The 22,659-nt window shown below is 42.0% G+C and overlaps 1 long non-coding RNA gene across 1 annotated transcript; it reads left to right on the forward strand.

Annotated features, from left to right (window-relative positions):
• The first annotated feature begins 248 nt into the window (after nt 1-248).
• Nucleotides 249-2,045, forward strand: LOC140598866 (uncharacterized). Its single transcript, XR_012001418.1, has 3 exons — nt 249-336; nt 871-938; nt 1,940-2,045. It is a non-coding gene; the product is annotated as an uncharacterized lncRNA (long non-coding RNA).
• Nucleotides 2,046-22,659: the final 20,614 nt, after the last annotated feature.

Genomic DNA, 22,659 nt, shown 5'->3' on the forward strand with positions numbered 1-22,659 from the left:
ATTTGCTCAGCACATTCTTTATCCCAGGTATTACACTAAGTGCTCTAAATGTGTTATCTAATTGTTGTAAGACTCTTAGGAGGTATGCATTTTATCAACCTGATTTTATAGAAGCAGAATCTGGGGCTACCTGCCCAAGGTCATGTAGCAAATAAATAGTGGAATTAATAGTGGAATTAAGATTTGAAACCAGATGTGTCTGATCCTCGAGTTCACAGCTTTAACCACTGTTTTGTGCTATTTTGATAGAGACCAACTCTGGATGCAGTGGAATCTCAAGGGAGGGTCATGACATCTAAATTGGCCAGAGAAGACAGGGAACACTTCCTGGAAGAGGTGATGCTTGAACTGAATTTTTTGGAAAACCAACTTTTTTTTTTTTTTTTAAAGATAGAGCAAGCACACAAGTTGGGGGAGGCAGAAGGAGAGGGAGAGAGAGAGAATCTTAAGCAGGTTCCCAACTGAGCATGAAACCCAACTTGGGGCTCCATCCCATGATCCTGAGGTCATGACGTAAGCCAAAATCAAGAGTCAGACGCTTAACCAGCTGAGCCACCCAGATGCCCCCAAACCCAACTTTTTAATGGACATTTTCAAACACTCACAGAAATAAAGAAAATATGAGCTAAATCTTTAAGAAATGAGGCAGAGTGTAGGGAGAGACACCTGGTGGAGCCCAGGGTGGTCCAGCTGTGTGGCACCTTGGGGCACCCATAGCTAGCAGGTCTCTGGAGTGTCAAGTGTGACCAGGGCAGTGTGGGGAGAGGCCGGGAAGCCTTGGGAGCTGAGTGGGGAAGCCTTGGGAGCTGGAGTGGGGAAGCCTTGGGAGCTGAGTTACTTACTTCCGAGATGATTGTTTCCTATCTTTAGATTTCCACACCCTGACTGGGGGCAAAAAAGCCGAAGGAACTCACTGGTTTGGATTTCTCCAGTAGCAGGTAGGTCGATTAACTACTTGCAGTTTGGCACAGTTGGGTTCAATCAAGTGTGAGGACTTAAATCTTTCAGCAATGATGGTTCTCGGCAAGGGATGGGAATCTGAGTCATTCCCATAAAGTCTCAGTGCATGACAGAGCCAGGGGACTTCACAGGCGCTGGGGCGGGCGTTCGGGGAGGAGGCTGGGTGTAGCCCTACCTTTTATAGCCAGGGTCCCGAGGCAGTCATATTCCTTCCTGGCATGTTTACATACAGCAGAGAGGGTTGTGGATTGGACTTTCAAAATGTTTTATGGTTGGTTATGGTTTCCAACACTGGAAACGTCCCCATGTGTCACAGGAATAGCAAACTGCCTAAGGAGCAGAGGACAAAATTCCCTAGGATATCCCTAGCAATGAGAGCTGTCACGATGCCAGGCCACAGCCCACATCATCAAGGGTCTGGACTTTGGACAACTTTGCAGTGTTCAGATGAATTATCCATTTATTCACCTATCCATTTATTTGCTGTCTCACTTGCTCCGTATTTATGACTCTATCTTGTTTCTGGTCATTCTTCTGTTCTGACATCCAGGTCTCCTAGGCTAGGTGAAGAAAAAGGATAAATAACCAGGAAGGAAAGTTCTCTGACACTCCTTAATTTCCTTGTCAGCGTGTCTTTCTCAGGACAGGCTTTAAATATTGGTGAGCAAGGAAATGGAAGAGACCAGGCATATGTGAACAATACTAAGACTTGTAAGATCACTCATGGTGTCCTGTGGACAAGATGGAGAGAGAAATGTTGGAAGCATGGGCATGGCCACTTTCTAGCTGTATGTCTTTGGCAAGTTACTTAACATCTCTGGCCCTCCATTTGCCTCAGAGTGAGGGTAAAACCAATGTCGGCTGTGTCCTACGATACATATCACCTGCAGGAGCCTGTAGTAGGTGTGTTACATGTATAATCTGATTTTGTCTCACAATAACTGTATGAGGTGAGTAAGCCAATTCTTTCTTTTCATAGAAGAAGAAACTGGGAACCTAGAAAGATTAGTACCTATCCCTGGTCATGGGCCGGCGCATGGTCTCACTGGGATTTGAACCTCTGGAGTTTGATTTCAGAGACTCTGTTCTTTTTTTTTTTTTTTTTTTTTTTTATTATTTTTTTTTAATTAACTTTTATTGGTGTTCAATTTACCAACATACAGAAAAACACCCAGTGCTCATCCCGTCAAGTGTCCACCTCAGTGCCCGTCACCCATTCCCCTCCAACACCCGCCCTCCTCCCCTTCCACCACCCCTAGTTAGTTTCCCAGAGTTAGGAGTCTTTATGTTCCGTCTCCCTTCCTGATATTTCCCAACATTTCTTTTCCCTTCCTTTATATTCCCTTTCACTATTATTCATATTCCCCAAATGAATGAGAACATACACTGTTTGTCCTTCTCCGATTGACTTATTTCACTCAGCATAATACCCTCCAGTTCCATCCACGTTGAAGCAAATGGTGGGTATTTGTCGTTTCTAATTGCTGAGTAATATTCCATTGTATACATAAACCACATCTTCTTTATCCAGTCATCTTTCGATGGACACCGAGGCTCCTTCCACAGTTTGGCTATTGTGGACATTGCTGCTAGAAACATCGGGGTGCAGGTGTCCCGACGTTTCATTGCATCTGAATCTTTGGGGTAAATCCCCAACAGTGCAATTGCTGGGTCGTAGGGCAGGTCTATTTTTAACTCCTTGAGGAACCTCCACACAGTTTTCCAGAGTGGCTGCACCAGTTCACATTCCCACCAACAGTGTAAGAGGGTTCCCTTTTCTCCGCATCCTCTCCAACATTTGTTGTTTCCTGCCTTGTTAATTTTCCCCATTCTCACTGGTGTGAGGTGGTATCTCATTGTGGTTTTGATTTGTATTTCCCTGATGGCAAGTGATGCGGAGCATTTTCTCATGTGCATGTTGGCCATGTCCATGTCTTCCTCTGTGAGATTTCTCTTCATGTCTTTTGCCCATTTCATGATTGGATTGTTTGTTTCTTTGGGGTTGAGTTTAATAAGTTCTTTATAGATTTTGGAAACTAGCCCTTTATCTGATATGTCATTTGCAAATATCTTCTCCCATTCTGTAGGTTGTCTTTTAGTTTTGTTGACTGTATCCTTTGCTGTGCAAAAGCTTCTTATCTTGATGAAGTCCCAATAGTTCATTTTTGCTTTTGTTTCTTTTGCCTTTGTGGATGTATCTTGCAAGAAGTTACTGTGGCCAAGTTCAAAAAGGGTGTGGCCTGTGTTCTCCTCTAGGATTTTGATGGAATCTTGTCTCACATTTAGATCTCTCATCCATTTTGAGTTTATCTTTGTGTATGGTGAAAGAGAGTGGTCCAGTTTCATTCTTCTGCATGTGGATGTCCAATTTTCCCAGCACCATTTATTGAAGAGACTGTCTTTCTTCCAATGGATAGTCTTTCCTCCTTTATCGAATATTAGATGACCATACATTTCAGGGTCCACTTCTGGGTTCTCTATTCTGTTCCATTGATCTATGTGTCTGTTTTTGTGCCAGTACCACACTGTCTTGATGACCACAGCTTTGTAGTACAACCTGAAATCTGGCATTGTGATGCCCCCAGCTATGGTTTTCTTTTTTAAAATCCCCCTGGCTATTCGGGGTCTTTTCTGATTCCACACAAATCTTAAAATAATTTGTTCTAACTCTCTGAAGAAATTCCATGGTATTTTGATAGGGATTGCATTAAACGTATAAATTGCCCTGGGTAACATTGACATTTTTACAATATTAATTCTGCCAATCCATGAGCATGGAATATTTTTCCATCTCTTTGTGTCTTCCTCAATTTCTTTCAGAAGTGTTCTATAGTTTTTAGGGTATAGATCTTTTACCTCTTTGGTTAGGTTTATTCCTAGGTATCTTATGCTTTTGGGTGCAATTGTAAATGGGATTGACTCCTTAATTTCTCTTTCTTCAGTCTCATTGTTAGTGTATAGAAATGCCATTGATTTCTGGGCATTGATTTTGTATCCTGCCACGCTACCAAATTGCTGTATGAGTTCTAGCAATCTTGGGGTGGAGGCTTTTGGGTTTTCTATGTAGAGTATCATGTCATTGGCGAAGAGGGAGAGTTTGACTTCTTCTTTGCCAATTTGAATGCCTTTAATGTCTTTTTGTTGTCTGATTGCTGAGGCGAGGACTTCCAGAACTATGTTGAACAGCAGTGGTGAGAGTGGACATCCCTGTCTTGTTCCTGATCTTAGGGGAAAGGCTCCCAGTGCTTCCCCATTGAGAATGATATTTGCTGTGGGCTTTTCGTAGATGGCTTTTAAGATGTCGAGGAAAGTTCCCTCTATCCCAACACTCTGAAGGGTTTTGATCAGGAATGGATGCTGTATTTTGTCAAATGCTTTCTCTGCATCTAATGAGAGTATCATATGGTTCTTGGTTTTTCTCTTGCTGATATGATGAATCACATTGATGGTTTTACGAGTGTTGAACCAGCCTTGTGTCCCAGGGATAAATCCTACTTGGTCATGGTGAATAATTTTCCTAATGTGTTGTTGGATCCTATTGGCTAGTATCTTGTTGAGAATTTTTGCATCCATGTTCATCAGGGATATTGGTCTGTAATTCTCCTTTTTGGTGGGGTCTTTGTCTGGTTTCGGAATTAAGGTGATGCTGGCCTCATAGAACGAATTTGGAAGTACTCCATCTCTTTCTATCTTTCCAAACAGCTTTAGTAGAATAGGTATGGTTTCTTCTTTAAACGTTTGATAGAATTCCCCTGGGAAGCCATCTGGCCCTGGACTCTTGTGTCTTGGGAGGTTTTTGATGACTGCTTCAATTTCCTCCCTGGTTATTGGCCTGTTCAGGTTTTCTATTTCTTCCTGCTCAGAGACTCTGTTCTTAAACTCTTAACTTTACTTCCAGGTAAGAGGATTATTTTGAGGCCAGAATCATCTCATTGATGTAAAGCACTCAGTGTAGTGCCTGGCAACTAGTAGGTGCTCTGTATGTGTTAGCTGTGATCTGTTACTAGATAATTGGGTGGGATATAACTGAATCATGGTCTCAGGCAGGCATGACTAAAGTCTTGGTGACAATTCTGAGGGATATCTCTGTAGGTAGGCGATATACATGTTTTGTCCTTGCCCCCTCCTACTCTTTATATTTCATACTGGGATGATATTTTTTTGAAAGATTTTATTTATTCATGAGAGACACACAGAGAGAGGCAGAGACATAGACAGAGGGAGAAGCAGGCTCCCTGCAGTGAGCCTGACGTGGGACCTTGATCCCAGGACCCGGGGATCATGCCCTGAGCCAAAGGCAGACGTTCAACCACTGAGCCACCCAGGTGCCCTTGGGGTGAGATTAATATCTGCACACTTGTGGGGTGTATCACACAGCTGGTTGACACTAGGACTATAAAATGGATGATGGAATGTAAATTCAATGAGCTCCTCAATAGATAGTAATTAAGAACAAAAATCTAATGAGATTAAATTAGTAGGGTAAGTTTGAGTTCAGTAAATTTGAGTTCATTAAATAGTTGAGCTCAATTTAATAAGCATTTATGTAACATCTTATATATACCATTTTCTGTGTAAAATATTTCGGGTGAAAGGTTGGATAAGAAGCAGTCCCTACTCTTGAAGGCTTTTCTTCCTCTTAAAGGTGACTGCCCAAGTAAAAGACATGCGTCCAATGTTCTCTTCCTCCTATAGACCCTGTTTGCCCATTCTGGGACCAGCCTCAACACCAGACTGGATTGGAGATGGATGGCTCAGTAGCACCTCACAGGAAACCCTTATGAATTCTGGTGATGGTTGTCTTTCTTCTGGGCTGCACAGCACATGGACCCCCTCCAATGTGGGAAAAGTTCGCCAACTTATGATGTTTTGTGGGAATAAGTGCCTTATTTCAAATTGTCCCAGGTGGGGTCTAATTCAGATTGACCCTTGAATCCCTTTGAACGTGGCCCTCATGGTCTTTAAAGTTAAAAAGGAAGTGAAAATGATTTGAGAGACAGTGATGGATAAGAAGACAGAGAAGATCCAATATATGTATGAGAGTGATATCTGAGGAAGACCAAAGCAATGGGCACAATGAATATTAAAATATATTAAATTAAGGGACACCTGGGTGCCTCGGTCAGTTGGGCATCTGACTCTTAATTTCAGCTCAGGTCATGATCTCAGGGTCCTGGGGTTGATCTCTGCCTCATTGGGTTCAGCACTCAGCACAGAGAGTGCTTAAGATTCTCCTTCTTCTTTTGCCCCTCTCCCCACTTGTGTGCTTTCTCTCTAATAATTAAAAAAATCTTAAAAATCTATTAAATTAAAATTAAATTAATTTTTTAAAGTTTCCTGAAATAAAAAGACTTGGATCAAAATATCAAATGTTGGCACTCCATACCTAGGAAAATTGGAGCAACAATGAGACTTAAGTAAGATTAGTAGCTTTTATTTCATTTTTAAGAAATATTTTATTCATTTATATATTTGAGAGACAGTGTATGAACAGGGGGAAAGGGACAAGCATACTCTGCACTGAGTGTGGAGCCTGACGCTGGGCTTGATCTCATGATCCTGAGATCATGACCCAAGCCCCAGTTAAGAGTCAGACCCTGACTCAGCTACCCAGGTGCCCCTAAAATTGGCAGATTTTAAAGAAAAAGTCTTTTGGATATGTAGGAAATAAGACCAAGTCAATCTTGCACCGTCCAATATGGTAATTGGCCAGCTTCACATATCTATTTAAATTAAAATAAAATTAAAATAAAAAGTTCAATTCCTCTCATGCTCTAAGTGCTCAGTAAATACATGTAGTTAGTGGCTATCACACTGGACAGCACAGGTTCTAGAAAGTTTGCATCATCACAGAAAGTGCTGTTGGACAGCACTTCTCTAAGGAAAAGAAGTCAGGTTGGCATCAGATATTTTGTTGGAAGCATTGCATGCCAGAAGACATTAGACAAACATATTTATATTGAAGGAAATGATATGTGAGCCAAGGATTTTGTTTCTTTCTAAAGTGACCTTCAAGTATAAAGACCATGAACTGTTATGAATTTGTAAGAACTCAGGGATTATATAATTCACACGATCCCTGCCTGAGAAGCCTATTAAGGGATGAGTTTCAGACAACCAGCATCACTGGAGACAAATAAACACAAGGACCATCGTGAGACTAAGTGATGACCTGTAGACTTAAGACTGAATCCTGGTTGGATGGGATGCAGTATAGTGTGTAAAGGCTACACGCTCTAACGATGTATGTAGTACAACCAACCAAACGAGCCTTCACTCATGCTTGCTGTGCCATGAGTCTGGCCCTGCCAGCATGACTCACTCACCCTTGCAACTGGACAGGGAGCCAACAGTGGAGAATTGTAGAGAGCTGCATGGACAGAGAAGAGGTGGGTAGCGTTCTGGCCATGAGCAAATGGAGGCTCAGATTGCTGAAGACACATGCTCAAGTCTCAGGGCTGGTGAACCATGCACACTCCACTCAGCACCCAGCCTTCTACATGTACTGACTGCTTGTATGACCACTTTGCTTATTTCCCAGAAGGCCCTGGGGCAGATCCAGCCTGCCTCTGCCCTGGGCAGGAGCTCTTGCCTCAATGGGCAACATGGCCTGACATGTGGACTTGGGGCTCAGGCATGCTCCCAGCAGACGACCTGGGAGCACTCTCTTTGTGCTCTCCTGCCCCCCGGGATCTCCTGACACATTCCCTGGCTTGGCGTCAGCCCCCTGTTCTGGCAGGCCCAATCTGGCAGTGGTGACTGCCAAGCATCTGCTCAGCTTGCCTTGATGCTGGGAACAAAGAGAGCAGCTTAGCCCAAGCTGTCACCTGCTTCTCAGAGGCCTCCGGCATCATGGCAGGGCAAGCCCCTGTGGCAGCTTCCCAGAAAACGGGTCTGGAGGGGGACTCAGACATGCCTGGTCCATGTTCCGAGGGAAGGGATACTTGTCCTAAAGGGACAGGGACAAGTATGGCGTGGGTGGTGCGGTGGGTTTGGCAGAAGAGGAGCCCACTGTAACTCTTCTGTATAGCTATGGGTCCGCCCTCCCCTGGTGTGTGTTAGGTGCCAGGTCCAGTGCTTGCTCTGGGGATACAGTAGTTACAAAGGGAGTGACTTCTCTGCCTTTATAACAGGTTACAGATTGTAGCTGAGTAAGGAAATGAGACAAGCATGAATTTCATACTCTCAATCCCAGGTGTGCAAAAAAAGGTAACTTTAATTTTCTATAATTCACTGTAATTTCTATTTTGAGGCTGCACATAGTTGAGAGAGTAAATAGTTTAATGATCATGGTTAGCTTGGGGTTCCTTTTCCTCCACCCCACAACAGTTATGTCTAGGTTCTGGGAGGCTTATGTAGCTCCATGGACAATTTATGTTGTAGGGTTGCCGGGTGCAGCCTACTGACTGCCCTCTTGGGCTCAGTTCAGAGCCCCCCTCCTTGGGCTCTATGCCTCCTCAAGCTCTCCAAGACCTTCCCTGGAGGTCTTGGTGAATATCCTAGAAATATGATCCCTCCCCTCAAGCAAACGAATCCATACCTACAAATGATATCAGAGCCTTGAAGGACAGGAGGAGGGCACTTTGACGGGAGAAGGAGTTTGTTTTAGATGAGGAGGAACCAGGATGGTCTCTTTGAAGACGTGACATTTGAGCTGAAACCCAAAAAGATCCAAAAATGAGCTGGAAGGATCAGGTGGGCAGAGGAAATAAGAGCCTTGTCCTTGTGAGGAGAACCCCAAGGTGCGAATGGGTGCAGTGTCCCAAGAGCCCATGGCAGCTGGTGTGAAGGGAGCCTGACCAGCCAATACCAGGGGTATTCACCGGGGTCGGTCCAACCAGCGTCTGTCCAGGCACTTCTCTATCCCCCGAGGGAAGCTCTGACTCCGAGGGAGCAGGTGTATGCTCTGTGGCCATCCTGCGCCTGCTCATGCCATAGACGTGCTCTAAGTTCAGAGGGCAGCCCACAGTTTACACACAGCTTCAAGCCACCTGCTGGCACTCGTCTTTCCAGACTCTGGGGTGGCATCTCCTCTGTGAAACCCTTCCTGACTACCTCCCTAGGGAAAAAATACCCTGGATTTCCACCCCCACACCTGAGTGCCGCCTTGTGGGATCAGCCTTGCTTGTCTTCCTCCAGCACCCCACACCCCTCACCTGGTCCTTTCCCTCTCTGACCCCATCCCCATGTCTCCTCGTCTCCCTCCACTCCATCAGTCTTAGGATGATGGAACTATTAAAAACAGCAAAAGCTTTTACACTAAAGCAGGAGGGACTCAATTTGTTGGGCCTCCCAAAGACATTCACATTTAAAAAGATTGCTTACAGGACACCTGGGTGGCTCAGTAGGTTAAGCATCTGCCTTCGGCTCAGGTCATGATCTCTGGGTCCTGGAATCGAGCCTCGTGTCGGGCTCTTTGCTCCACAGGGAGTCTGCTTCTCCCTCTCCCTCTGTGCTCGCTCACTCTCTCTCTTTCTCAAATAAATAAATAAAAATCTTAAAAAATAAAAAGATCGCTTATGTCAAAAGAATGTGGACCCTGGGGCATTTGATTAATCGGAAGCTCTCTGGGGCCCTCCAATCTGGGTCCTGCTGGGCCGGCCCCCCTGTACACACACGAGCACCCACATGTGCACGCACACACCTGCGGTCCTCATGTCTCGCTCTGCGGTGGCCTCTGTGTCCCTCCCTTCCTCCAGGGGCTCCCTCTCCACCATTAGGAGCACAGCTGAGTGGGCCGGCGAGCAGGACAGTCACATCCAGGCTGTGTTCTGCAAAGGAAGACACAGGGAACGGGTGTCGGATAAGAGGCAGCTGTAGAGCAGACGTGGGCCCAGGCGCTTCAAATGTTTTTCTTTCATTTTTACTGAGGCTCATGAACCTAGCTCAGTGTGATCATCTGCACTTCCAGATAAGGAAATTGGGGTTCAGAGAGGTTAAGGGATTCATTCACGTCAGCACCCCCTGCCCCCCACCCGGCCCTGCTACCTTGCTGGGTGTCCCGGCGCCCCACAAGGCCCACATCTGGACAGTGGTGGCAGCAGGGCTCCGTGTTGTTCTTGGGACAGTCTATAATGGCTTTTCAGCATCTGGGCTCAATCCATCCTTGTCCCTTCGCCCCCAGAACAGGGGTCAGGAATGTGTGCAGGAAGTGTCTGAGTACCAAGGGTGACAGCTCCCCAGGTGTTCGATGACAGCCCGGTGGAGCCGAGCAGGGAAGAACAGGCCCGTGGCCAAGGCGCTTGAACCAGCACACAATGGAATGGGCTTGAGCCTGTGGTTTTCCTGATGCATGAATGGGCAGGGCTGGGGGAGCCGTTGAACACCCCTGGGGGAGTGGGGTGCTAGGCAGTGCCTGGGCAGAATCGACCAGACCCTGGGGCGGGAGGATGGCAACTCCCCCGCCTTCTTACTCACCCTGCACTCTTGGAGCCCACTACTGTCTCCACTACGGAGGGCACAGCTAGGAATGGCTAAACGTTGTCTTGATTCCAGCGTGCCTCTGGCAGACATGATTTATTTATTTTTTTATTTCAAGTTTTTATTTAGATTCCAGTTAGTTAACATATGGAGTGATATTAGTTTCAGGAGTAGAATTTAGTGACTCATCACTCACATATAATACCCCGTGCTCATCACTATAGCAGATATGATTAAAGGAAACTGAACGTCGAATCCCAGAACACAGTCCCTCTCAGCTCTGGAGCCTGGAACATTCCAATTTTGTTAAGTAGGGGAGGCCCCCATTAAGGACATCCACAAAATGTCAAAGACCATGATTGCAGCTGGGTCTTTGGTACACATGGTGTCATAGGATCTGCAAAAAAATAAAAAGGCATTATATGTAGTTTTTAAATACATGAATTTATCCCTTTTCACCAAAATAGCATTCGACTACTTTGGTTGGAAAAATTGGCACCAAGTAAATGTGTGTGATGTTATTTATTCGGAATGGAGACAATCTTTGGAATGACTACGGGTTCCCAGGCCACTGGCAATTACTCTGAGCTGCTCTTGCACAAGGAGGGCCTCCCTGCCAGGGCTCCGGGTGTGTCTGCCTACACCACCTCGCTGCCACATCCAAGGCCCACAGGCCAGGAGTCTTAGATTACAGGGTTCTGGTGACATCCTGAGCTTCCGTGTGATCTTACGCAAGTGACTTGCACCCTGTGTGGTGCGATTTCCCCCTAATTCTTACCTATGCGTAAGGATGAGGGGTAGAATGGGATGCTGGCCATGACACACATGTCTGGGAAGACAGGCTTGTGGCCTCAGGAGCTACTCCTCTCTTACTGCTCCAGATGGGAACAAGTCATATGTCCCCTTCCCCCTCTCATTATTAAACCTTCAGATTTGTAAGGGAGGAGAAACGTAAGGTTGTTTCATGGCGGAGAGTTGATGGCTGGGATGTTTCCCAGAACTTTATCGGGGAGAGAATCCCCCATGGACTCTGCTGCTTTCCTGAAACCAGAGGCTGTTTGGTTTTCCCTTTTACCTTACAAAGGTCTAGATCAGGTCCCAGGGGCAGCGTTCGATTAGATAGCTAAGTTACCAGGAGCCGCAGAAAACGGGGGGAGGCAGAGGATGAAGCAGGAGACCCAGAGACCAACCTCTGTCATTTATTTCCTCATTCATTGCATCCAAGCTACCCAGTAATTCTTTCCTGCTGTTTTGTTCTGGGCGGGGTACGTGGTAGGTGTAGGGGCCACAAAGTGTTAGAAGACCTGCTCGTGTTGTCACAGAGTTCCCTATCTGTTTGGAGAGCAAGACATATCCACAGCTTATTATAATACAGCGCAATAAGTGCTAGGATCAAGTGGGGCACAGGGAAGGAGCACCTCATCCAGCTTTAGGTCTAAGACGGCTTCCTGGTGGAAGTTACTGAGGAGCTCACTGGGAAGGATGAGTGTGGTTTTAGGCATGGGTGCAGGAATAACATGCTGGGTAGACGGCTGGCAGGAGGGCTTTGTTCATAAATGGGGTCCCCCTCTGAGGTATGGCTTTGTCTCACGTGGTGAATACAGCCCAAGTCAAAGCCCCAAGTTCACAGAGGACAGAAACCAAAATCCTTGGGCTTAGAGCAAGTGTGCTGTGACTTCTTGCAATTTACTTTCTCAGAAGCACAGGTGGGAGGGCACCAATGGGTGCAGAATGACTTTAAAACATTGACAATTTGTGATCTTGGCCATCTTTTGCAGACTCCTGGTTGAGACAATGTGGCCCTGTTGTCAGGATCAACAAACAAATGAATGCAAGAAAAGGAAGAGTACATAAATATACCCATGAATATAGGAGGATTGATTTATGACAAATATGCCAAGGGAATTTAGTGCAGAAAGAATAGTTTCTTTTTAAAATTATTTATTTACTCATGAAAGACACAGAGAGAGAGGCAGAGACACAGGCAGAGGGAGAAGCAGGCACCCTAAGGGGAGCCCGATGCAGGACTTGATCCCAGGACCCCAGGATCACAACCTGAGCCAAAGGCAGAGGCTCAACCACTGAGCCATCCAGGCTTCCCAAAAGGATAGTTTCTTCCTCAAATGTTGCTACAACAATAACATATCCATTAGCGAAAAAATAGATTCTGATTCTTACCTCACACTACACATAAAATTTCCCTCAGGACGAGTCATATTCCTAACCCATGTTTGCAATGAACTTAAGATGGACCACGAACCTAAACACCAAAATTGCTAAAACTATAAAACTTCTGGAAGAAATAATAAATGAAAGTCTTGGTGACATTGGGTAAAACAAAGATTTCTTTGATATGACTCTGGAAGTATGATCCATGGAAAAAACCCCAAAGTAATATTTTGGACTTCACTAGAATTAAAAAGTTCTGCTCTTTGGGACACCAGGGTGGCTCAGTGGTTGAGCGTCTGCCTTTAGCTCAGGTCATGATCCTGGGGTCCTGGGATCGAGTTCCATGTCAGTTCCCCACAGGGAGCCTATTTTTTTCCTCTGCCTGTGTCTCTGCCTCTCTCTGTGTGTCTCTCAAGAATAAATAAATAAAATCTTTAAAAAAATAAATGAAGAGTTCTGCCCTTTGTAAGATACTTTCAGAGAAGAAAAAGACAAGCCATAGACTGGGAGAAACATCTTTGTCAAAACATATATTTAATAAAGAACTTCTACCTAGAATATATGAAGAACTATCTATTTATTGAAATATATATAACTATATTGAGAAACTCTATAATAAGAAAGCAAACAGCCCCACTAAAAAAGATAGGCATAAGATCTGAATGGACACTTCACCAAAAAATAAATATGAACGGCAAATAATCAAGTGAAAAAAATGCTCAACATCACTAGCCATTCGGGGAACACAGAAAAAAACCACAATGAGTTACTACTGCTCACCTATTAGAATGGCTAAATGTTAAAAAGACTAAAACGTAATTAATCAAGACAAAGGAGGCAAGAATATACGATGGGGAAAAGACAGTCTATTGTCTACATGCAAAAGAATGAAACCGGACCACTTCATCACACCACACAAAAATAAACTCACGATAGATTAAAGACCTAAATGTGAGACCTGAAATCATAAAAATCCTAGATGAAACCATATGCAGGAATCCCTCTGACATCAGCTATTGTAACATTTTTCTAGATATGTCTCTGGGATCAAGTCCTGCATCGGGCTCCCCTTAGGGAGCCTGCTTCTCCCTCTGCCTGTGTCTCTGCCTCTCCCTCTGTGTCTTTCATGAGTAAATAAATAAGTAATTTTTAAAAAGAAACTATTCTTTCTGCACTAAATTCCCTTAGCATATTTGTCATAAATCAAGCAAAAATAAACTATTGGGAAAACACCAAAATAAAAAGGTTTGCACAGCAAAAGAAACTATTAGCAAAATGAAAGGGCGACCAATTGATTGAATGGGAGAAGATATTTGCAAATGATTTACCTGATAAAGGATGAATAACCAAGATACATAAAGAACTAGACAACTCAACACTAAAAACAACCCCAAACAACCCACTGCCCTTAGGTAAAGTACACTTTCCTCACTGTACATTTGAGGGCCTCCATGATTTGGCTCCATTTTCCAGAATTTACTTATTTAGGAAAACTGGAAAGGCCTATTTATAGCTCAGGATGGAAAAGCAAAAAAGGTTGACCTACAGTTTGGGGCAGAGATTTTGAAGGGTAAAACACACTGCTTGGGGATAACTCACCAGAGATATCTTTCTATGTAGCTCAGAGTTTCAGCAAAATCAAGATTAGGGTGAACAGGCATCAGATCAGACAGGAAAAAGTGGGAATATTCTTTTTCCAGTAATTTGCTCAGCTGAGGAATCATTTATATAAATATCAGTTACATATTTATATTATTTCCATTCTGGTGATTGGAAAGTGAGTCATGAAGAATTGTACACAGTGGACTATCCTCAAACTATAGAATTTCTTTTTTCTATTCTAATTATGAGTCAGAGGGAAAAAAGCCCAGAAAGACAAGCTTCTTTTTGTTGTTGCTTTTTTTTTTTTAAAGATTTTATTTATTTATTCATGAGAGACACAGAAAAGAGACAGAGATACAGGCAGAGGGAGGAGAAGCAGGCTCCATGCAGGGAGCCCGATGTGGGACTTGATTCTAGGAATCTGGGATCATGCCCTGAGCCAAAGGCATATGCTCAACCGCTGAGCCACCCAGGTGTCCTGACAAGCTTCTTTTTTGGAAGAATTTAGAAGAGATTAAAAAAAAAATCTTTGAGCTAAATGGGGATTTTCTTTTTCTTTTTTTTCTCTCTCTCTCTTTTAAGATTTTATATATTTATTCATGAGAGACAGAGAGAGGCAGAGGGAGAAGCTCCTCTCCTCTGGGGAGCCTGATACAGGACTTGATCCCAGAACTGTGTGATCATGATCTGAGCCGAAGGCAGATGCTCCACTACTGAGCCACCCAGGCATCTTGAGATTTTATTTTTTTAAGCTTTTTTTTAAAAGACTTTATTTATTTATTCATAAAAGACAGACAGAGGGGGGGGGCAGAGACACAGGCAGAGGGAGAAGCAGTCTCCATACAAGGAGCCCAATGTGGAACTCGATCCTGGGACTCCAGGATCATGCCCTGGGAGGAAGGCAGAAGCTTAACCACTGAGCCACCCAGGTATCCCAAGAGATTTTCTTTAAAAAAAAAAAAAATTATTTATTTATTTATTTATTTATTTATTTATTTATTTATTTAAGAGAGAGAGGGACAGACAGACAGACAGTGTGCAAAAGCAGGGGGAAAAGCAGGGATAAAGGGAGAAGCAGGCTCTGTGCTGAGCAGAGAATCCAACGCGGGGCTGGATCATAGGACCGTGATACCATGACCTGAGCCAAAGGGTAGATGTTTAAACAACTGAGCCACTCAGGCGCCCCTAAATGGGAATTTTCAAGTGACATCTCATGTAAGATGCTAAAAGAGCTATAAAGCTACAGCCAAAATAGACAGATGTCAATATAATCAACAGTGGACAAGCTCAAAGCAAGAATGAGTGAAGAGGTATACAGTTTGTTTGTTTGTTTTTTTACATCAAAGATACATAAAAAATTCATAAATAGAAAAGTTAATAAAAGTTTAGGTCAACTGAACACTATTGCTATATCAATGCTACATTTCTTTAAGACTTGTTCTTTAATTTTATCTTTTTCTTATTGACATCAATTCCTTAATATTTATGTCACTTTTTAAAAGAATTGCTTTTCATTTAAAAATAAGTTAGATATTAGATATTTATATTATTTCCACTGGATTATAGGTTTACAGGAAAAGTAATTCTCACCTGAAATATGTGCCAGGAAGATAGTTATATTTGCATAGGTGAGGGAAATGAGTCATATAAGACAATGTTTGAGGCTCTACTGCAGCAAACTGTGGTTAATGAACTCACTTTGCCATGATCTGTTTTTGCATGTCCCACAAGTTAGAATGGTTTTCATGCTTTAAAATGAATGTTTAAGGGGTCCTGAGTGGCTCAATTGGTTAAGCATCTGATTGTTCGTTTTGGCTCAGGTTGTGATCTCAGGGTTGTGAGATTGAGCCCCATGTTGGGCTCTACATGCTCAGCAGGGAGTCTGCTTGAGATTCTCTCTCCCTCTCTCCCCTCTTTCTCTGCCCCTCCCCACCATATATTTTCCCTCTCTCTCTCTCTCTCTCTCTCTCAAATAAGTAAATAAATCTTAAAAAAAAAAAAAAAAAAGAAAGAAAGAAAGAAAAGTGAGCCACCTGTGTGGCTCAGTGCTTGGGTGTCTGCTTTCATCTTGGGTCATAATCCCGGGGTCCTGGGATCGAGTCCCACATCAGGCTCCCCACAGGGAGCCTGCTTCTCCCTCTGCCTATGTCTCTGCCTCTTTGTGTGTCTCTCATGAATAAACAAAATCTTTAAAAAACAAAAACAAAAAATCAAAAGCCTGTCCTATTTAGCTTGGGGACCAGGGAAGGAGCAGTCTAGCAACAAGAAAACTTCTAGACAACAACCATCAAACTCCAGCTAAACACCAGAGAAAAAACTGTGCCCCCCTCCCCATTTCCTCCAGCAAAGGTCATACCAACCACGTGGCGAGCACTAATGACTTGACCCTCCCTTCCCAATCAGGGTGGTGTCAGAAGGGGCTTCCTACCCAGTTAGCAGTAACATGGCTCTCTTCCTTTCTAGGGTGCCAATGGAGACAGAGTAGAGAGGTTGGACTTCTGCCCCCACTTGGGAGTAATGGGGTGGTACACTTCCCTTGCACCCTTCTCCACTGGAGCAGTATCAGAGGAAGTCAGCTAAAACAGAAAATTTAAATATGAACCAGAAAATAAATAAATAAATAAATAAATAAATAAATAAATAAATAAGTACCAGAGTCTCATTCCATAATGACCCAAATGGGAAGAGTACAGTAAAATATTATTATTCCAAAACCTAGAAAAATCTCACCTCAAATGAAAAAAAGATGATCAACAGATATCAACTTTGGGGTGACAGAGATGTTGGATTATCTGAAGAGGGTTTTAAAAATAGCCATTAGAAAAATGCTTCAATAAGGAATTATAAACACACTTAAAACAAATACAAAAATAAAGTCTTGAGGCACCTGTTGGCTTAGTTGGCTAAGTGTCTGACTCTTGGTTTTGGTTCAGGTCATGATCTCAGGTCCTGGGGTCAAGCCCCATGTCAGGCTTCCTGCTTAGCAGGGAGTTTGCTTGTCTCCCTCTCCCTCTGTCCCTCACTCTCTCTCTCAAACAAATAAGTAAATCTTAAAAAAAAAAAAAAAAAAAAAGGTCTCAACAAAGAAAAAATCTCAGCAAGGAAATAGAAGAGATAAAGAATCAAATAGTAATTTTAGAAGTAAAAAATAAAATAATCGAACTAAAAACTCACAGGATTAGTTTAACAACAAAATGGAGAGAACAAAGGAAAGAACCAGCGAACTTGAAAATGGAGCAACAGAAATCATTCAATCTGAGTGAGAGAAATTAGACTGAAAAAAGAAAAAGAAAGAACAGAGCCTCTCAGACCTGTAAAACTATAATACAAAATTTTCTATATGATTGTGATCCCTGAGAAAAGAAAACACAGTGTGGAGCTGACAAAAGAATAGACTAAATAGCAGCTGATTTTCTACCAAATTTAACAAAACACATAAATCTTCAGGTTCAAGCAGCTGAGTGAAACAAAGAGGATAAAACCGAAGAAGCCAATGTTAAGACATGTGGTCAAACTCCAGAAAACTACAGGCAAAGAAAATATCTTAAAAGCAGTGAGAAGGAAACAAATTACATTTATAAATTTAAAAAATTCAGATAACAGTGAATTTCTCATTAAAAACCATGGAGTATGTCAACTTTACTTCAATAATAAAAAGAAAAAATATGGAGGTCTGAAGGAAGTGATATAACATTTTTCAAGTACTGAAAAGAAAAGAACTGTTGACTTAGAATTCTACTTCCAGTGCAGGAAGGTGGGTGGCTCTGTCAGTTGGGCGACTGCCTTCGGCTCAGGTCATGATCCCAGGGTCCTAGGATTGAGCCCTGCATTGGGCTTCCTGCTCAGCAGGGTGTCTGCTTCTCCCTCTCCCTCTGCACTGCCCCCCCCCCCTTCATTCTTGAGTGCTTTCTTTCTCAGATGGATAGATTAAAATCTTAAAAAAAAAAAAAAAGGATTCTGAATATATCCTTCAGAAGTGAAAGGAAAAATTGAGATTCTTGGATGAAGGAAAACTGATAGTTTGTCATCTGCAGATCTACACTAAAAGAATGGCCAAAGAAAATCCTAAAGTGGAGAGGAAATGATAAAATACAGAACCTTGGCATGTCAGGAAGGAAGGAAAAATAGGAAGAATAAATATACAAGTTCTTTACTGTATATTGCACAGCTGGACAAAGTATTTTAAAGCAACTAAATAGAAGAATTCATGGATGAGGTGTGGAAAGCAAAAAGAATGTCTGTGCCCTGTGGAAAAGAAATGAACCACCTGAGACAAGATCAATGCATCAAATGAATATAATAATGCAACCAAAGGGGTGATAGAGATACCATACCTTATGACTACAGGGAAGGGCAAAACTATACAAATAAAATAAAATAAAATAAAATAAAATAAAATAAAATAAAATAAAATAAAATAAAATAGAATAAGTAATGCAATATTCCTAGTAGCCACTCCCTACCTCCAAATGTAGCTATAAATTGAATGCTACCAGAACAAATGGGCAGATGACAATTCTATAATGTATGAGCCACCAATGAGGCTTATAGAGATACAGTTATATTATAGTTTTGTGGTTTTTTACTCGTCTAAAAGCAATTAGAATAAAGATGAGCCTGTGAATGAAATAGAAACTGATCTCAACTTCTAAGACAATCGGGAAGGTACACATAATTTATAAAGCCAAATAAAAGAGTTCGTATACTACAACTAAAACCTCCACTGTCTCATACAAAGGGAGAAATAATAAGAAAATTCATAAATCTGAATGCTTATTGCATCTCTTTTAGATAATAGCTACATTCAATACTTCTACCTTAATGTATACCTATGTATACGTCATAAAATTGTTAAATTTAAAAACATGAAATATGGATGAACTTCAAGCATGACAGCATGAAGAGCTTTGCTGACCGACTCCCCAGTGAAACTGGTGACAACTATTAAAAGAAACCCTAAAAAAAATAAATAAAAAAATAAAAGAAACCCTAAATACAACAAAACATTGAAAGCCTCAGAAAATGGTCCTTAGGTAAACAACAAATAATAAAACATCTCTGAAAAGTCCATAATGTTTATGAATGTTGGTGAAAACTCCATCCTAAGAAAATAAGAATCTGTGGCATTTAAACCCAGACTGCTCCTTCCCTCTCTCATCCTGGTTCAGTGTGGTGGAGACTCCACTTGAGTCTGCTGCAGACAAGAACACAGGGCTCCCTCTTCACAGCATCCAGCCAGAGGGTTTTCTTAGTGGGAGGAGAAGGACTTCAGCATTTCTCATCCTGCCCCCAATTCTTGTTGCTGAGGCTGTCCTCAGTGAGTCTGATTGAGAGACTGGGGCTACCTTTCCACCTTACTCATGGAATGGAGGTTCTACCTTGGGCATGGTGTGCCAACAATACTGGGTCTCTGATCACCCATGCCCCAGTTTGTGAGGTGGAGGTTCCATACCAGGAGAGGCATGCTGAGGGAACCCCAGGTTGTTTCCCCACCGTCACCCACAGAGTGCTCAGCTGCTACAGTAGGAGTGTCACTCAGAGAGAAGATTGCCATTATCCCTACCCACAGCTCTGGAGCCTTGGCTCAGATTTTGCCTGGTGGTAGAAACAAGCCATAAAACAAATAGTGCCTTATCCCTTTCCAGAAAAACTGACTTCATTTGCAACAGAGAATGAAAAAGTTTATGCCTAATAGTACTTTTAAGAATAGTGGAAACTGTGGTGAAGGGCAGTTGGGAGGAGATTCAAGATACAGGCTAACCCGTAGGCTGGATATTTGTGGGATGGAAGCAAGGAATATAAGGAGCCCTTCTGGGATCAGAGCAAAAATCAAACATTGGCCTCAGACCCTGTTTCTTCAAAGGCATGAGAGTTTGATTGGACAAACACGGGCCAATTTATGCTCCCAGGGTATAGTTGAAAACAGAAGAGCAATGAATGGAGCTTGAAAGCCGGGTATGGTCAGGGAAAGAGAGGAAGAAAGCCATATGCAAACCACTGTCATCCCCAGGTGACTGTGGGCATAACCAAGGGACAGCACTAAAGGCTGCACACCATGGGAGGGAAATAACTTCACTAAAATAATCTAGCCAGTCACTAAACAAATAAACAAGTAAATAACAATAACAAGCCCTAAGAGGAGGGAGGGGCAGAACAGTACCCAGAATTGCCATCATATGTTATCTAAAATGTCCAGTTTCTGGGGCCCCTAGGGGGCTTGGTCAGTTGTGTCTGACTTCTGATTTCAGCTCAGGTCATGATCTTAGGGTCGTGAGATCAAGCCCTGCACTGGGCTCTGCACTCAGCACAGACTCTCTCAAGATTCTCTCTCTCCCTTTCCCTCTGCCCCTCCCCCTGTGTATACTCTCTCTCAAATAAATGAATATATCTTTAAAAAGATAAATAAAATGTCCAGTTTCCAACAGAAAATTACAAGGCATGAAAAGAAATAAGAAAGTATGGCCCAAATATTGGAAAATGAGCAGGGAACAGAAACTGCTTGAGAGAGAGATCAGATGTCAGATTTATTTGAAAAAGAATTTAATGTATTTTTAAAGATTTATTTATTTATTTATTTATTTATTTATTTATTTATTTATTTGAGAGAGAGAGATAGGGAGAGAAAGCAAGCATGCACACAGAGGGAGAGGGAGAAGCAGACTCCCCACTGAGCAGGGAATCTGATGCAGGACTCAATTCCAGGATCCTGGGATCACAACTTAAGCCAAAGGCAGATGCTTAACTGACTGAGCCACCCAGTCTGAAAAAGACTTTAAGGTAGTCGTTTTAAACACATGCATAGAACTAAGGGAAACCATGATGAAGAAAGTAAAGGAAGGTATGATGACAATGTTGCATCAAATAGAGAGTGTCAATAAAGATATAAAATTATAAAAAGGAACAAAATGGAAATTATGGAACTGAAAGTACAATAGCAAATTAAAAATTCATTATAGGACTCAACAGTAGATATGAACTAGCAAAAGAAAGAATATGCAAACTTGAAACTCTATCAATAGATATTATGTAAGTGGAAGAACAGAGGAAAAAGAATAAAGAAAGGTGAAGAGGGCCTCACAGAAACCTGGAACAGCAACATATGTGTCATGGAAATACCAGAAGTAGAAGTCAGGGAGAGATGAGCAGAAAAAAAACATTTGAAGAAATAGTGCCTGAAAAATTCCCAAATGTCTTGAGGAACAATAACCCAAACATCCAGGGAGCCTGATGAACATTACACAATATAAAGGCAAAGAGATATATAAACAGACAGATTATAGTAAACTGTTGAAAGCCAACACAAAGAAAAAATTTGAAAGTAGCAAGAGAAAAAAGGACTCATTATTTACAAGACAACCCCCAGTAAGACTAATTGCTGTCTTCTCAGCAGAAACAATGGAGGCCAAAAGGCTAGGGAATAACATATTAAAAATGGTCAAAGATAAAACTGTCAACTAAGAATCCTATTTCCACAAAATATATTTTTCAAAATTGAAATCAAGATAAAGATTTTTCAAGATAAATAAAAATTGAGGGAACTTACCCTCAGACTGACCATCCTTGCAAGAAATACTAAAAGAAGTTCTTGAGTTTGAAGGCAAGTGACCCCAGATGATAATTTGAATCCACATGTGACAAAAAGAACACTGGTAAATATAATTATGTAATTAAAAAAGACAGTGCAAATGCATACCTTTTTTCTTTTTCTAATGAATCTTAAAAGCAACTTATAAAATAATATGCATAGAATGTATTATTGGGTCTATAACATATAGAAATGTAATGTTTTTACCAAAATAGCAAAAAGGAAGTGGGTTAGAGTATCTGAAAACATCTGAAAAGCTGCACTGGGCTAAGGAAATGACTACAGATAGCAAGCTAATAATAATGTATCACTGGCTTACTAATATAATACATATAATATGTATAACACTAATACCACAAAAAGGCAGAAAGAAAATAGAGCTATAATGAAGTAATATTTCTACATATCACTGGAATAATCCAGTATAAATTGGTAACTGATTAAGATAGTTAAGATATACATGGCAAACTGTAGAACAACCACTTTTTTAAAGATTGATTTATTTATTTAGGAAGGATGGGAGGGGGGCAGAGGGAGATGGAGAGAGAGTCTCAAGCAGGTTCTGTGCTGAGTGTGGAGTTGGATGTAGACTTGATCTCAGAGTCATGACCTCAGCTGAAATCAAGAGTCGGACACCCAGGCGACTGTGCTATCCAGGTGCTCCCAGAACAATCACTTTCTAAAGACCATCAAAAATAGTGAAAATAAAACATTAGAGAAAATAAAATGCTGCGTTAGAAAATACTCAATGTAAAAGAAAGTAGTAAAGGAGGAAGAGAAGATGAGACATGGTATGAGATGTAGAAAACAAGAAGTGACAATGGTAGACATAAATCCAGCTATCTCAATAATATAGTAAATGTGAATGATTAAATAATTCAAAACAGAGATTGTTAGAACAGATTAAAAAGAATGATCTGCCT

Source organism: Vulpes vulpes, chromosome 5 (genome assembly GCF_048418805.1).
Source record: "Vulpes vulpes isolate BD-2025 chromosome 5, VulVul3, whole genome shotgun sequence".
Classification (NCBI taxonomy): Eukaryota; Metazoa; Chordata; class Mammalia; order Carnivora; family Canidae; genus Vulpes; species Vulpes vulpes.